Consider the following 14,734-nt stretch of genomic DNA (forward strand, 5'->3'; position numbering starts at 1 on the left):
TGTAGAGAAATGGGAGTCACGGTGAGTTCTTCTCAGACGACAAAACATCAAGACGTAGAAATGTCAAACAAAAGGCCCTAGATGAGATGACAATTCTGGCGCTACAATTCAACTCAGAATAAGTGTTTTTTCTTCCGCAATTTCGTCTTTCTGATGACTATGATATCTTCTCCAGAAGAAAACAATAAAAAGATGAACAGAATACATCATGGACGAAAGAAAACACAAGTTCTTGAAACGCATACACGACTAGGTGTTTATCATAACCCAAAGACAAAGGTAAATCATCTCGGAACAAGATTCAACAACTTTATTGGTAGTTATAATGTTTCTTGGCTCTTATTTATTATACCACATTTCAGATGCACTTCATAATATTATCGGCTGATACATCGTCGCGAAATAACCGAATAAAATAATGTAATCGGCGATATTTTTACATGTTTTTGGCCTATCTCTCCGCGAGGTATAAAGCTTCTAGATACATACTGCTGATAGTACTTGCATATTCAATGATTTCAGAATCTTCCTAGACGTGCTACTAAATTATCATTACGTAAGAATACAGAAAAGGAAATTGTCAGTCGTATTACAAATCCTGTCGCACAGACGTTTCTTCTGAGTGCAATTTCGTAGACTGTTTACCTCTCACCTTGCAGAACGCAGTAAGAAGTAGTGCTAATATAAAGAGGACGCACATTTTCAGACGAACGACAGGCGCTGAAGGAGACCGTTCCTCGCCTCTGTAATTCATGCATTATTAATAATAAAGCCATGTCATGAACTGCATAGTATTTCATTTGAGCTGTAAAATACAATAACTCGAGAAAACTCTTGATACCTGCTTCTCTTACAATGTACAGAGGCTGGAAAAGGTTTCGAATTAATAGTTTTATTGCGAAATGTAGTAAAATATTTTATACTTAGATTCTACTACGACTGTATTAAATTTGTCGGGCATAACCTCAAAGCAGCATACCGCTGTCACAAATTATGAGCTGGATTAGCCCTCCCAAGCCCAAAAATTAATATATAATAAAGATACGTAAAATTAATGATCTCCGAAAACGTGTGATATGCGCTACAAGTCACAATTAAGTGATCCTAATAATTGTTAATTATTCAATGTTCGTGTCTACCTGCACATAACTTTCTTTGTTTAGAGCCTGCGCGTTTAGTCTTTCCTCCAGCTGTTCGTGACATTTCCTGCCCTCTTGGAACACGCGTGTCTTCACAGACGACGATGAATAACCACGCTATTCGCAGATAAACTTTATAGTCGATCAACTGCTGTCGAAACAATTCTATTCTTGAGCCATAATAGTTAAGTGTCGCTCATAAACATCTAATAAACTACTGCCTTGAAGTTTCCGACAGTAGTCTCACGGACTGCTTGCATGTTTCTAATGCGTTACGCCAGTAGTCAGCAACCTGGAGCTCGCGGGTTACGAACGGCACTCGCAAAAGTTTTAAACGATTTGGAAATTAACAAATGCGAGAAGGTAAAAAATGTTCTGCTACTGAGTAAAACATTGATACAGGCCTATTTGTGTATAGACTACACTGTCTAGCCTCTAGGGCAAACAGTCGGGGAAATATTCAATGAAAAGGTGTAGGTCTATTACGTTAGAATCGCGTTATTGCACAAAGTGCACTGATCAGATGTTCAAACGACATGGAATTTAATAAAACAGTATGAAAATACTGAGGTGTTACTAACCTGAGTGTTATAAAATTAATAATGACTTGAAATCAAAATAGTCCGACAGCTAAGAAACGAGGCCTTTTTAAGGGGACGGGTGTTTTCCGGGCCACGTTGAGCCACGCCCTGACGATGGAGGCAGCAAGCACCTCTGATACGCCGGTAAACGTCTACCAGACTGCATGTGGAATCACCCCTGAAGACTGCCATTTTAGGACATTTTATTTTCCTACAACTGATAGGAGCAACTTTGGGTCTACCGAATAAACGGTCCTGAAATGATGTAAGGTAATTCATATTCGGAAAATGTGGGAACTTTGTGTATGTCAGTCCGAATTCTCCCTTTACGGTCTTGTACTAAAGATCCTTAGTTTTATTTACACGGGATCGAAACATGCGTGAGAAGATGTTCTTAAGTGTACTGACACGTGGAAAATACCATTCTAAAAAAAATGATATGATAAAGCAAATCGTAAATCATTAAATTCAGAGCATCAGAATATGACTGTGTGTTCCACCGTGAACACGTGTTCTGCCAGATGCAGAGAACAAGAACACTTCTCTTTTAGGGACGGGAAGCGACTTGCCTTGTGGCAAATGAACCCTCCGGTCGTCCTACAGCCAACAGAACATCCCGCCGTCGACGCGTCCTTGCTGAAACGGGCTGCTGATCGCATTTACGTCACAGCAGCCTGGGCAACAATTGATTCTGCATCTTTTCCGCGGTGTAATTTACGTCTGATGCTATAAGAACTGAAATATAGAACCCACACGGACACTTCACAACGCACTATCAGTCACAAGACGCCAATTTCTGCAGAACCTTTATGCTAATTCTGTAGGAACACGGCAGATCTTATGAATATAAATCCCAATGCTCTTTTTTATCAAAATGCAGACAAGTGTCAGATCTTTACGCTGGAATATGCACAATTGGAAGATGTTAGGTTCTCACGGAGACGAGCATCAAATGTCTCGTAGGGTGTTCTGCCCTGAGGTCTGGTATAAACTGTCCGACGTTTCGCAGATACTTACAGTCTCCACATTGACGGTGATCTCCGAGGTATTATCCTTCCCCGTTTCATCACTCGATTTTATACATCCCTAGCAGCTGGCACTGTCCTTAAATAAATCACAAATAAATAAATATATAAATATAGAACAAATAAATATAACTTTCATCTTCTTTGTGCTACCTCTCTGCCATTTTCCACTCCGCCAGCCAGCCGTAACAGACAAACACACGCAAACAACCAGAAAGTGTAATTTGTTACTTGTCTCGTTCCATTCCACGACCATTATCTTCGGCAACATAATTTCTTCCGCCTAAGTTTCTTTGTCTTCTCTCTCCTTCTTATGTCTTACTTTTCCTCCTCCTCCTTATTGTTGTTCTTCATCAGCTTTGAGCATTTCTCTTCAACAGCGTGGAACGTCTGTTAATCGTACTGACACGCGTATTAAAGCATTTACGTGGGCGACCACTCCATTGCTCTACGTTGTACAGTCAGCTTCTGCTGCTGACAGCGTCATTAAATAAATAAATACGCAAAAAAAAGTCCATTGTATGATACCAGTGAAATGAAAGCAAATAAACGTGTCCCAAGAAGAATTCGAACCCAGTAACTCAGTTCTGACAGCCGTAAGACCACGTTACCGAAATACGACGAATACCTTAAGCAAAAATCAACGGAGAAAGTTTTGTAGAAATACGCCAAACGACGTAAAAATTAAGGCTTTATAAAGTAACTGCACGATCTGCTTCGATGTCTGGACCCAATACATGAATTATGTAAAGAAAGGAGAAGAAGAAGAAGGTAAGCAGACAGGATTCGCCTTCAGGCATTTACTGGGCGGATATTAGCCGACCATACGCTCAGTGAAACAATTTGGTGGAATCTTGGTGCATAACAGAACACAGTAGAGGATATTGAAAAATCACGTACACCAATAAAACAGCATAGAAGGTAATGAAACCAAGAAAATGGATGTAAAGTGCCAATTATATGAGAAGGACACACAACATTTAGCATAAGAACAGTTCAAATCAATTTAAAATTGCAATTTAATTGTCGTATAGTTTCGAACTATAGTAGACTATACATTTTAATAATTAATTATACATATAAATAAATGTATAAATGTTAAATAAGTATGGCTTGTAACATATGTCATGTATAAGTGGGTCTTATAATAGCATTTAAAATTTTCGAAATATATAACCTGAAACCCTGAAATATATTATATATTTAAAAATACAATAACTTCAGTTTGACGGAAAAATTGAAGACAAAAAACAAGACGCAATGGTCAGCTCATGTGAGAAGGATTAAGGATGTCAGACGTCCAAGAGATACATAGAATGTAGACCTCGGGGAAGAGGAGACGTCAAAAGACCTGACAGGTCCTTAAAGTTTGGAAATTGGCAATAGAAGAGACGAACGAAAAAGACACAGAAAGGCCATTTGTCTGAATTCGAATGCGAGAAACAGCGGATCGAAAGTCGATCACATTCTCTAGAAAACAAACAGCTGTTTGCGCCTGAAACGTTTGTACGTCGGCAGACTGCGAAGCCGGCAGTCAAATGGGCAAGACTATGGCAACATAACTCAGAGGTACAGCATCGCGTACGACGGAAAACTCCACTGGATATGATCCTGAGAAATTTCCAGCCAACTCTAATCCTCACCGCCCATAAATCCTTTTTAATATTATATTTCAATCAGTTGTATTATAGGAGATTTAATGGAAGAACGTATGAGACAAAGTATTTGGGGGTAGCATCGTATCTACTAAATTACTGCAATTATTAAATAAATAGCATAAACTGCCTCTGGGAATCTAATTACACTAAATCTAATAGAGCGAATTCAATACTGGGTTAATGAAATTATTTGATTAATTACAAGTTATACTTCGTATAAATTCAGGTCGAACTTTATTGTATAAAAACATTACTCAAAAATAACATACCACATAAAACAATGATTCATTAGGCTTACAATCATATTTGAAATACTTTTCAATGTGATGAATGTTTAAATAACTAGAAAGAACAATATATTCTGATTTTATGCATTACATCTGTTGCGAGCATAATTCTTTTTTGCAACAATGAATACGAATGTCAACAAATGAATACTATAGTCAGGAAGGCGTGGAAAATCTCAAGTTATTTTGGAAATTTATGTAAAATGTACTACTGGAGTAAAATTCCACTGTTGTAATTTACTGGGGGACTGAGTAAAACTACGGTTTCAGTCGGATCACCTCTAAAAAGGCTACTCCAAACGTCTGCTCGTCGCTGTGAGTTCTTCTGTGATAATGGAGTAAGAAAAGATAATTTGCCTGAAGTCAACGTTAGTCGTCTTGAGAAAAAATAAATGAAGGGGCAATGAACTTAAAGTTTCTAAGTTGTGACCTGTGCAAGTCATTCCGAATGTCTTCTGTTTTTAATACTCATGAAATAGAATTTAATAAAACAGATAAAAAATCTGACACCTTGATTAGACTCTCATTAGCGTTTTGACAATAATTTATTATAAATTATTATAACAAGAAATTCGTGCTAAAACAAAATTATTATTTGAATAATTCGAAGTTTCAGAGGAAGTATATTTAATGTCAGAAGACACAAACATCCTAACAGTAAAGTTAAAAGTATGTGTAAAAATACCGCGAAGAATATTTCTGCTGTCTAATCTCGTATTTCGTCCACGAGCTAACTACAAATAAGAAATTACTTTACAGGCTTTGCGTGGACCTATAAAGCACATTTATGGGATAGGTCTACAACACAACATGGCACTGCATGGTAGAGTAAGTAAAGTTTCAGAAACTAAGTAAGTTTTAGAGCATAGGAAAAAAAACATGACATAATGTTAGGTAATAAGTGACTTACTTCAAAACTGTGGCAGTGCTAAAACATTTGGGAACTACAGCAAAAAATAAAAATACATTCACGAAGAGAATAACAGCAAATTAAAATCCAGGAGCCTTTCCAACCGTTTCAGAGCATGGCGATCCATTTCCCGTCAACCACATGGAAGTACTGAGGAATACCAAGGGAAGATCGCAGTGCCCTGTTCAGGAGTCAAACCGTGTACTTCCAGAATACAAGACAGGTCTTTGCTGTCCTAAGGATGGAGGCAGCAGGGACCTCTGGTAAACTTCTACCAGACTACAAAGCGCTACAACCCAGAAGACAGCCATTTTCGTACTATCTGCCGTGAGAACCTCATTTCATTCGCATTAAAACAAAACTTTCTAAAAATAACGTAATACCTTAATAAATTTCTGTAACATAAAAATTATCGGATAACACGCGCAACTTGCACTTGGCGTAGTTGGGATAATATTAAAATTGACAGGTTGCGAGGAAGTAAACTGGAAAGAGTTGCCCACGGCTTTTGTGAACAAGTTAACGAATCTTCAGACCCAATAAAAGAACTAAATCATTACGAAATTATTACTATTGGAAATCCCGACAATGGACGCAACAGTTGACAGTCTGCAGCTGACATCTTTGCATGTGGGCAGGTACGCCACTGATGTTTTCTCTTAACTTATCTGAGAGTCACTGAAGTCTACTTACGTTTGTCAGCAGAGCACCTGCAAGACAAAGAAACATCAATTAAAAATGGGGCATAACTTTCTGCGTCTAAGACTCATGCACTGATGAAGAAATGCAACGCAATGGAAAAGCTCCAGACATTCTCAAACACAGGACTTCCTGGAGATTAATGAATGAACAGCTTCAAACTCCGGCTGTTTCTTTGGGACAGAAAGACAACTCAGTGTGTTTATTATCATAATTCATATTTAGTACGAGATGCTATATAATTTATGGATATGTAAGGTGCAGGAAAATAAATTAATTAATACAAAGCAATAGTACATAGAATGTGTTACGATTTAAATTTTAGTAACATAAAATTTGAGACAAAACAGTCTTGACCTAATATGTATCCTATTACTAGGAAATGTTAAGAGAAGCCGTAAATGCAGCGGAAACTACAAGAAGGCAAAATAAGTCGATTAATGTCATCGGCCTTACGAGAGTTTTGACGAAATTACTGCTCGCTACGAATACTTAATAAGAAGGAAGACAGTGGCGGCAAATTACAAAGAAGGCGACTTCCGTGTGTATTCTCTGATTACTAATGGATTCACACACTTGAGGTAATCAAACCTTTGCGCGCGATGTGATTCAAAACCGACCTACTTTAAGGGTCAGTGACTGCATCACCATAATCACCGTGGGAGGGGATTCGTTAGGCAGAGCCCAGCACACGGCTTGTTCTCACATCTATAGTTCTCGCGACCGAATCCTGGTTATAAAAGTATGAAAAAAATATGCTGTGAGGTAGACACTGTTACCCTAATGCCTGGTGATTAGTTACGTACGTCGGTGTAATCATCACGTGTAGTGCGGATGAAATACCGTTAGAGCTGGTTAGTTGTAACTTCAACCTTTTTCGTGTATGTCGCGGATGACCAGCGCAGTTGAGATGAATATAAAGCTACTAATCAACCACGGAGTAATACTGTCTTAGTATCATCTCTTTAGTAAAGAATTATCCTTTAAATTTTACAGTATCAACTGATTTTTTTGCATTTCATAACTGTTCTTTGGCTTGTAGTCATATGATTTGAGGCACTAATGCTTTAATTAGGGAGGTACTTGGTTCGCAGATCGGTAAATCCAGACTGGCTTTCGCTAATTCCAGAATAACGCACACAAAAATTGCAAAGGCCAAATGCGGCCCGCAGGCCGCAGATTGTAGATTCTTGGGCTACATAATACGCATGCGTACTTCAACGCGCTATCTCCATTTCTTCACGTTGACCAACTTCCTGTTAAAAACTCAGTACCTCTCGTCATTTACCGTTATCGTAACTCGTACCAATCACGACCTAGTGGGCTGATCCATCAACAACATCTCCGACGTGCAATTTAACGACGCAAGGTTTCAATCCAGACAACAAACCGAATTTCCTGAGTGATATTTTCATTCGTTATGTTGGTACCTCCACCAAAACCTCATAAATAAATCCAGATATTTCCATTTATTTAGTGGGATACATTCTATACTACGCAACATAACATCAGCAGCTGATATAACGTCACGTCATCAAATAACTGAGTAACTAACCAATAGTGACGATTAACCTGCGTGTTAAATCAGGTATTTTTACCTCCGGCTACTGTCATGTCTTATTACGCTAAAACAAAATGATTAATTGTCACTGTCTAAGTCCTCGTGCGACGCGAAGTCCGTCAGGTCAAGGAAAACCACTACTGAGCCTGAATGAACCAAGCAGAGAAGGCGTGATTGCGTACATTGCAGAAAAAAATGTTAAGTTATCACTGATTTGAGGTTAGTGTAAAATAATGATCGAAACTGATCGATAACAATCGAATAAAGCAATCAATACTGTGTATTTAAAGCGCACGTTTCCAGACATACAAACGAAAGTTAATTCCAGCCAACAAGAATTCCTTAGGCGCAAGAAGTAATTTGCATTCTGCAAATGATGCATCTGTACGTTCCAAGCACTTTGGCTTTTGTTAATGAAATCGATTAAATTTGACGTGGGATTTATGTCCTAGTCGCGTTAGAAAATTTACAAGTGTGATCCGTCTAACAATTCTTCGTCTCCCCCTTCTGCTTTTCTCCGGAGTGTGTTCTAACTCAGAAACAGAGATGACGTAATGAACACACCAGACAAGCCGTGCTTATCCCCAACAAGGTGTTAAGCAAGACCCATACAGTCATCCGACAACACAGAAAGGGACAAGGACCACGACCCAAACAGATTACGAATCTACGACCAATTGCAGCCTAGAGGATGCCTGAGGCATTGTGCACATAACATTATTTCAATACTGGAAAGCACTGGAGTTTTTTAAAAACCACGAAGGCTTCTCCACCGCAAAGGTTAAGTGGCTAACACTGCAGAAAAAAATAAATTCTGTTTATTTGCGCGTCATACGAAAATCAAAAATATATTCATAAAATGCAGTTACCGGCATTGTGTACTGCGCCCTAAAAATTAACATATAATAAACTGACCGCACAGATTTTGTGATAATCTACGCCAATACAGAATTGTACGTGCCTCGATTTACGTTCAATAACTTAACGCCATAAAACCGGAAGTTAAGCAGACCCCATATACTTACGAACAAGTGTTACGTTTCTGTTTCACAACCCATAAAGATTGTTTTGAACAAGTGGCATTTTTATTTAAGATTTAGTAACACATAAAATATCGCGACTCTGCGTTACTAGCGGTTCCAAGGTCATTAAACCCTCAGAAGGTCAAGCTGTAGGAATGTTTATTTTAGCGATAATTGTCAATAAACAATTACAAGGAACTGGCATGATGTAAATACGAATTTGCATAAAACATCCGTTAAATGGTTCGTAAATCATGATGGTAAGACGAACGCACAAACATATTCGCATCATGCTGACTTTTCTACGCTAAACTTGATAAGAACTTCTTTGATGTGGTCAAGATCATTCGTTACTTAGAACAAAATTACTTTACTAATTTTCTGCCTGTGCAAATTACTCACATTTAAGTCTCTACAAATATTTTATATGAACTTGTTGGTTACTTTATTCGGCATGATAATTATGTAAGTTCCCTGTAACTAAGAGAGACGCAAGTAACATCTGGACAGAAGGAGAAATGTGTTTTAATGCCAAAGAAAATGTGTACATATTTCAAAACGTTGGTTTTCCATGTCTAACCCAAACTGGATACAAACAAACAAGCAAGCGGCATGTGAGGAATTTTATGATTTCTTGGCAAAGTTTTGGTCATGCCGGATTTCTTAGGAAACTTCTCTTCGAGTTTCCTTGAGAAAGTCAGTACGGCAACAATCATAACACCTGATTCCGATGGTGTAAATAAGGCATCAGAATATGAAAAATCTTTTTGTCAGTGCAACACCTTTCTGTTATTAATTCGATTCTGTTCTACTCAAGGAAAAGAATACAGCCCCTTAAGTAATTCAAATGTAAAATATTTTCTCACATATCTACGAGATTAAATCAATGTATATTTGAGAGAAATGTTAAGATTTTTGCAGTCGTCTTGCAATGTTTAAGTAATGAAAACTTCTCTTGAGTTTTAGTTTGTCGAAACTAACATCCTATTCGATTTGCGGCCTGAACAGTAATTTTACGATGATAGGAAGGGACTTGTAAGTATAAGTAAAATTGAGACATAAAAATCGCGATCATAAAAATAAGTCATTACTGTGCCCACACGTGGTGCCAAATCGATGCACGGAGGGACTGAAGAAAAGCACGACAATTCTTATCCCTGTGCTAGACAAAATTCAGCTTGATTCTGTGACAGAATTTATTGATCTGAAAACAAAGCCAATAAGAGGTGTATAGGGCCTCAGATTCGCTATGTACGCGACAAAAAAGCTGGAATACCTCACGGTATGCACCAGGAGAAATACCTCAGTCATCCACAACTTCGTAGCCTCCAAATTTAGTGCATGAACTAACGCTTTACCTAAGGCCGTGTAGTCTGGTAGAAGTTTACAAGTTTACCGACTTATCAAAGGACCTCTGAAACGTCGGTAAACGTTTACCAAACCAAACGGCGAGCAAACCCAGAAGGTAGCCATCTTCGGACTCACCGTCCTGTGAGCGTCAAATTATATGCAGAAATTTCCTTAATGTGAGACATTTCTCTGAACAGACGAATTGCGTCCCCTAACGGGATAAAGCAAAGTTTCCTCAAGGCAGTGACGATTTCAAATGCTGTTTTCTGGGCTGTGATGAGGAGGCCGAACGGCGCACGAGCACGATCACGCGCGACAGAAGTAATGGTGAAATATGTGTGCAAATTTACCAAATGAGCGATTATGGCTGAAATAATAAAGCGTAACTAACAGCTCAAAGGCAGAAAACCACTTTTAATTACACGGAAATCCGAAATACTGTCCAATTTAGGGCTGTAGTCTCGACTGAAAGTCAGATATTTGGGCGGAAATGCTGTAAGAAACGTGGCCTTGCGTTCCTTTTCAAGCGCAGTTGCACGAAATTCTACGAAAGCAGCACATGTCCCATTCAAATTTAGCCCTGATGATGGAGGCAGCAAGTACCTCTGAAACGTCGGTAAACTTCTACCAGACTATACGGCGCTATAACCCAGAAGACGGTCATCTTCATACTCGCCTCAAATCCTATTAAAAAGTTTCTTCACTTCGCTAAAACTTCGCTTTTTTCTGACATGTGCCCTTTTCATTCCGAAGCGTTAATTTACTTCTCTTGTAATCAATAATTGGTTGCATTAAAATATATAATAGTTTTAAAGATATAAATAACGATAAAAACCTGAAGATGATGCAATAATAGCATCGAAACATGTCGTTAATAATAAGCGCCGAATAAATGTAACATCGTAGTACGATGAAAGCGCTATAATTTTAATAATTTTAACAACAACATTTTTAAATTAAGTTTGTGTATAGACTGGAACAATAAATACATACTTAGTTCAACACAAACATGACGCATCTAAGCTACAAATCACTGCTTACTTACACTAAACGTCATTTTGGGTATTACTGTTCCCTAATGTTTCAGTAATAATCTCATTCGATGAAATTACAACTCTTTCTCGATTACGCTGCAAATAAAATTGACAGAAAAATAATTTCGAGCAAATTTATCGATTAATCGCAATGTTTCACAGGAATTACAACACGATTATACAACTACATGACTATAACTGAAAATTAAAAGAGAGAAATAAGTGGTCAGAAGTTACGAAGAAAGAGAAGAAGAGAGAAAGAGGCAGGAACAAAAATACATAAAAAGGCACAGGAAGTTTACATTAGAGATAGAAATATTACTGTAGTGTTTCTGTATATATCCTGGCACTGAATCAATAGGAAACAGAGCTATTGCTAACACACAGCAAGCAGATACTGGCTCAGTATGGCTCGTGAATTACGCGACAGCTGAAAAAAACTAGGAGTATTGTGAATTGCGAAACACTATAATAAACAGCCGTGTGATATTCACAGACTGCCCCCCCCCCCCAGTCCTCCCTTACCTTTGTTCCGCCTCTCCATAGTCATCTAGCACCGCCGACGAAGTATGCAGCACGCCCTACCAAATAGCAAATTGTCAGTGTCGGCGACATCTGCCTGGCTTCAGAATTCATTTATTTATTTAACAATCTGTTGAGACCCGACTTCGCTTATTGATATTATCAGACACGTACTTGGAAGTCATTGGTACGAAGCCCGGTCAGGATAGATCCAGAATTCGCAGGTGTTTCGTGGTTTGGAAACAGCTGGAGAATCCCACGAAGGTCTGCATGTAATTTGCCTGTTATCGCTTCTCGACTTTTATTGCTTGGACTTATTACGCTTAGCGGGGAATCCTAATCTAGATACTAAGTCGTGTGCAAATGCGTCATTATTACAGTAGACCCAAAATAAATTCCAGCTTCAGTATCCATGTTTTATAGTTTGTTTGGTTCACAGAGTACAGAGCAGTCTAAAAGTCAGTGGATGGAAATGCCACCGATTCTATCGAAATTAAGATAGAAAAAAATGTTTTCAGTTCTGTACATGTTTAGACAGACTATTTTTCTTGCCCCCCCTATTTTTTTTCCATAATCCCTTCCCCTCTTACAGTTACGTACCTCAAGCTCGGATTTATTTTGCATTCACTGTTAATATACCCAACAAAGCTGAGGTACTGTTCACTCAAAAGTCCTAAACTATATTTTGCAGTTGTAAAATTGTGAATCTGTTAGCTGTCATATAGAAAAGCTGAGTCAGCCTATTAATGTGCAGGACAAATAGGTAATTAATCAAATAAACAAATATTGTAATGCAACTTTCGTTCTACGTTCCTCCAATCTTTGTGATGTGGTAGTGCACTGCCGGCCCCAGACCGAAAAATTCTGACAGATGAACACCATTGTAAGTAACTTACTACATGTACACATTTAAAATAAAATTCCATTTTATATGAAATCATCATGACGCCCGTTGCATGTTTGAAACTGCTCTTTCAGACTTTATCACGGTAAACCATGAAGAGCACTCGACTGGCGTCTAAATATTTTTATATTCCTCTGAAACCATTTGTGTAAGAAAACAAAGCTGGCAGGGACTCAGCAGGTGATGACAAGGCATCACGGGAAGCAATATATTTCGACGCAGGCACATTGCATTGTACTGACTAAAAATGTAGAGACATTTTATGGTGTTTGTTTACAGGACATAGGAACCCAGGCTCCCGTTCCGCTATTCATATTTTAATGAAACGACTTGTTTACGTCTTCGTCATTCCAGAAATTCGCTGGTCTCTATCTAAGTCCATAAAGGACGTTAGTTTGTTACGTAAGTTGTATCCAACGTAGCCACACGCCTCAACATATAAGAGGAACTGAAAGACAAGTTATTCTAAATATTCAGGAGTCGGAGTTGAGAATATTTCCACGGCAAAGATATTCGGTATTGTCACATTCCCAGAAATGGCAAAAGCTCACCCCCTCCTTCCCAATCCTACTAAGGGCTTAGATTCAATGCCGCAGCCAAGCCAAGGTCCTGATCGGCTTAAAAGTGTTGATTCCTGTAACCGTCATCAAACAAGGCAACTGCGAGTTACCAAATTTCATGAAGATCTTTTCATTCGCTCGATGTGTAACTTCGGTTTTCGGTGTCCACAATGTTCAGTCACCATGGCAACGACAAATTCAATTATGAGGATACAAAGGATAAACAACTAAATTATTTGTAAATTACCGGATTAATCTAAGTCAGCAATTCTACAGGAGCAGATCATTAGCACGCGTTAATTAATTTGAAGGTTCATCGAGGCACTTCAATGTAATTAAAGCGTTTCATTGTGTAGTACGTGAACTTGGTGTTAGTGTCAACACACCTTGTGTCAGGGTTTCATCAGAAAGAGCCTTGGTGTGCAGACTCCAACAAATTATGTTGCTCTGCAATAACCAGCATCTGCTTTCCTTTGAAATTCTATTGTGCACCGCCAAACGATTGAAAGACTCGATGCTCGCATTACAGTTAAAAATTGATTAATTAATTACATGGACCAAAGAGCGGTTAAAAAGACTTTCCCATACAATATGTTCTTTTCGTGTGTTTCATGTTTACTTACAACATTAATCGCCCCGATAAATCTTTATCGAGTTATATTCGAGATGAGCTAAAAACTCGAAACTCACTGAAGTGTTCATGTCGATCATCATTGGTCGATTTTACTTATAATTGGAACGTTTCTGTAAGTTGCAATGAAACTTTCAAATATGAAATTACATGAAAATCCGATTAGCGATTCCTGAGTTGTTGAACGCGGACAGACACAATGACCAAACGCGCAGTGTACATCACACTGTACACCCGCCAATAGCAGCCTAATTCCATTCACCGGCTACTGAACGTCTGGTTTGTGGTAACATTGGAAGGGGGGGGGGGGGGGGGGGCAAATCCTCGCGTTCTTTGTGCGTGTACGGAGACACGCGGTTCTGTACCAGCCCAACTGACTTATGAGTCTGGTTCATAGTCCAGACATGCAAGAATATAATCCCGACTTATTGCGGTTATCTGCGAAGCGAATTCTTGATGCCCACTGTCCCTATCTGTCATTTTCCCATCATCCGTAACTTTGTAAGCCTCACTGCGAAAGCATGGGATCCAGAGACAAACCAAGACAAAAGACTGGAGAGGGGAATGTCGTTTCGGAATATACACACGCGTTCTTTTAAAGAAAAACTGAGTTATTAATAAAAGACAGCTTTAGTTTCACACTATAAATGTCATGTTATGTTATGTTAATGCATTATTTAAGAAATGAAAATCAATACCGATACGTCACAAGGCTCTGTACTCCTCTCGTATTGATCGGGTCGTGGGATCAAATCTTGGTTAAGTCTAAATATTTTTATTCATTCATACAGTAAACATGTTATTATTTTACATTATACATTTAATATACAAAATTCTTGTAATTTCCGAAG

At 38.5% G+C, this 14,734-nt stretch overlaps 1 long non-coding RNA gene across 4 annotated transcripts in view; it reads right to left on the bottom strand.

Annotated features, from left to right (window-relative positions):
* LOC147874588 (uncharacterized) overlaps positions 1 to 14,734 on the bottom strand; it is a 145,082-nt gene that overhangs the window by 52,499 nt on the left and 77,849 nt on the right. For all 4 annotated transcript variants that reach the window (XR_015533907.1, XR_015533904.1, XR_015533906.1 and 1 more), the window contains exon 2: positions 6,294 to 6,310. This is a non-coding gene — a long non-coding RNA (uncharacterized LOC147874588). The remainder of the gene's footprint in view (positions 1 to 6,293; positions 6,311 to 14,734) is intronic.

Source organism: Zootermopsis nevadensis, unplaced genomic scaffold (assembly GCF_977971745.1).
Source record: "Zootermopsis nevadensis isolate Lab colony 2312 unplaced genomic scaffold, Znev_1.0 Znev_ptg000007l, whole genome shotgun sequence".
Taxonomy (NCBI): Eukaryota; Metazoa; Arthropoda; class Insecta; order Blattodea; family Termopsidae; genus Zootermopsis; species Zootermopsis nevadensis.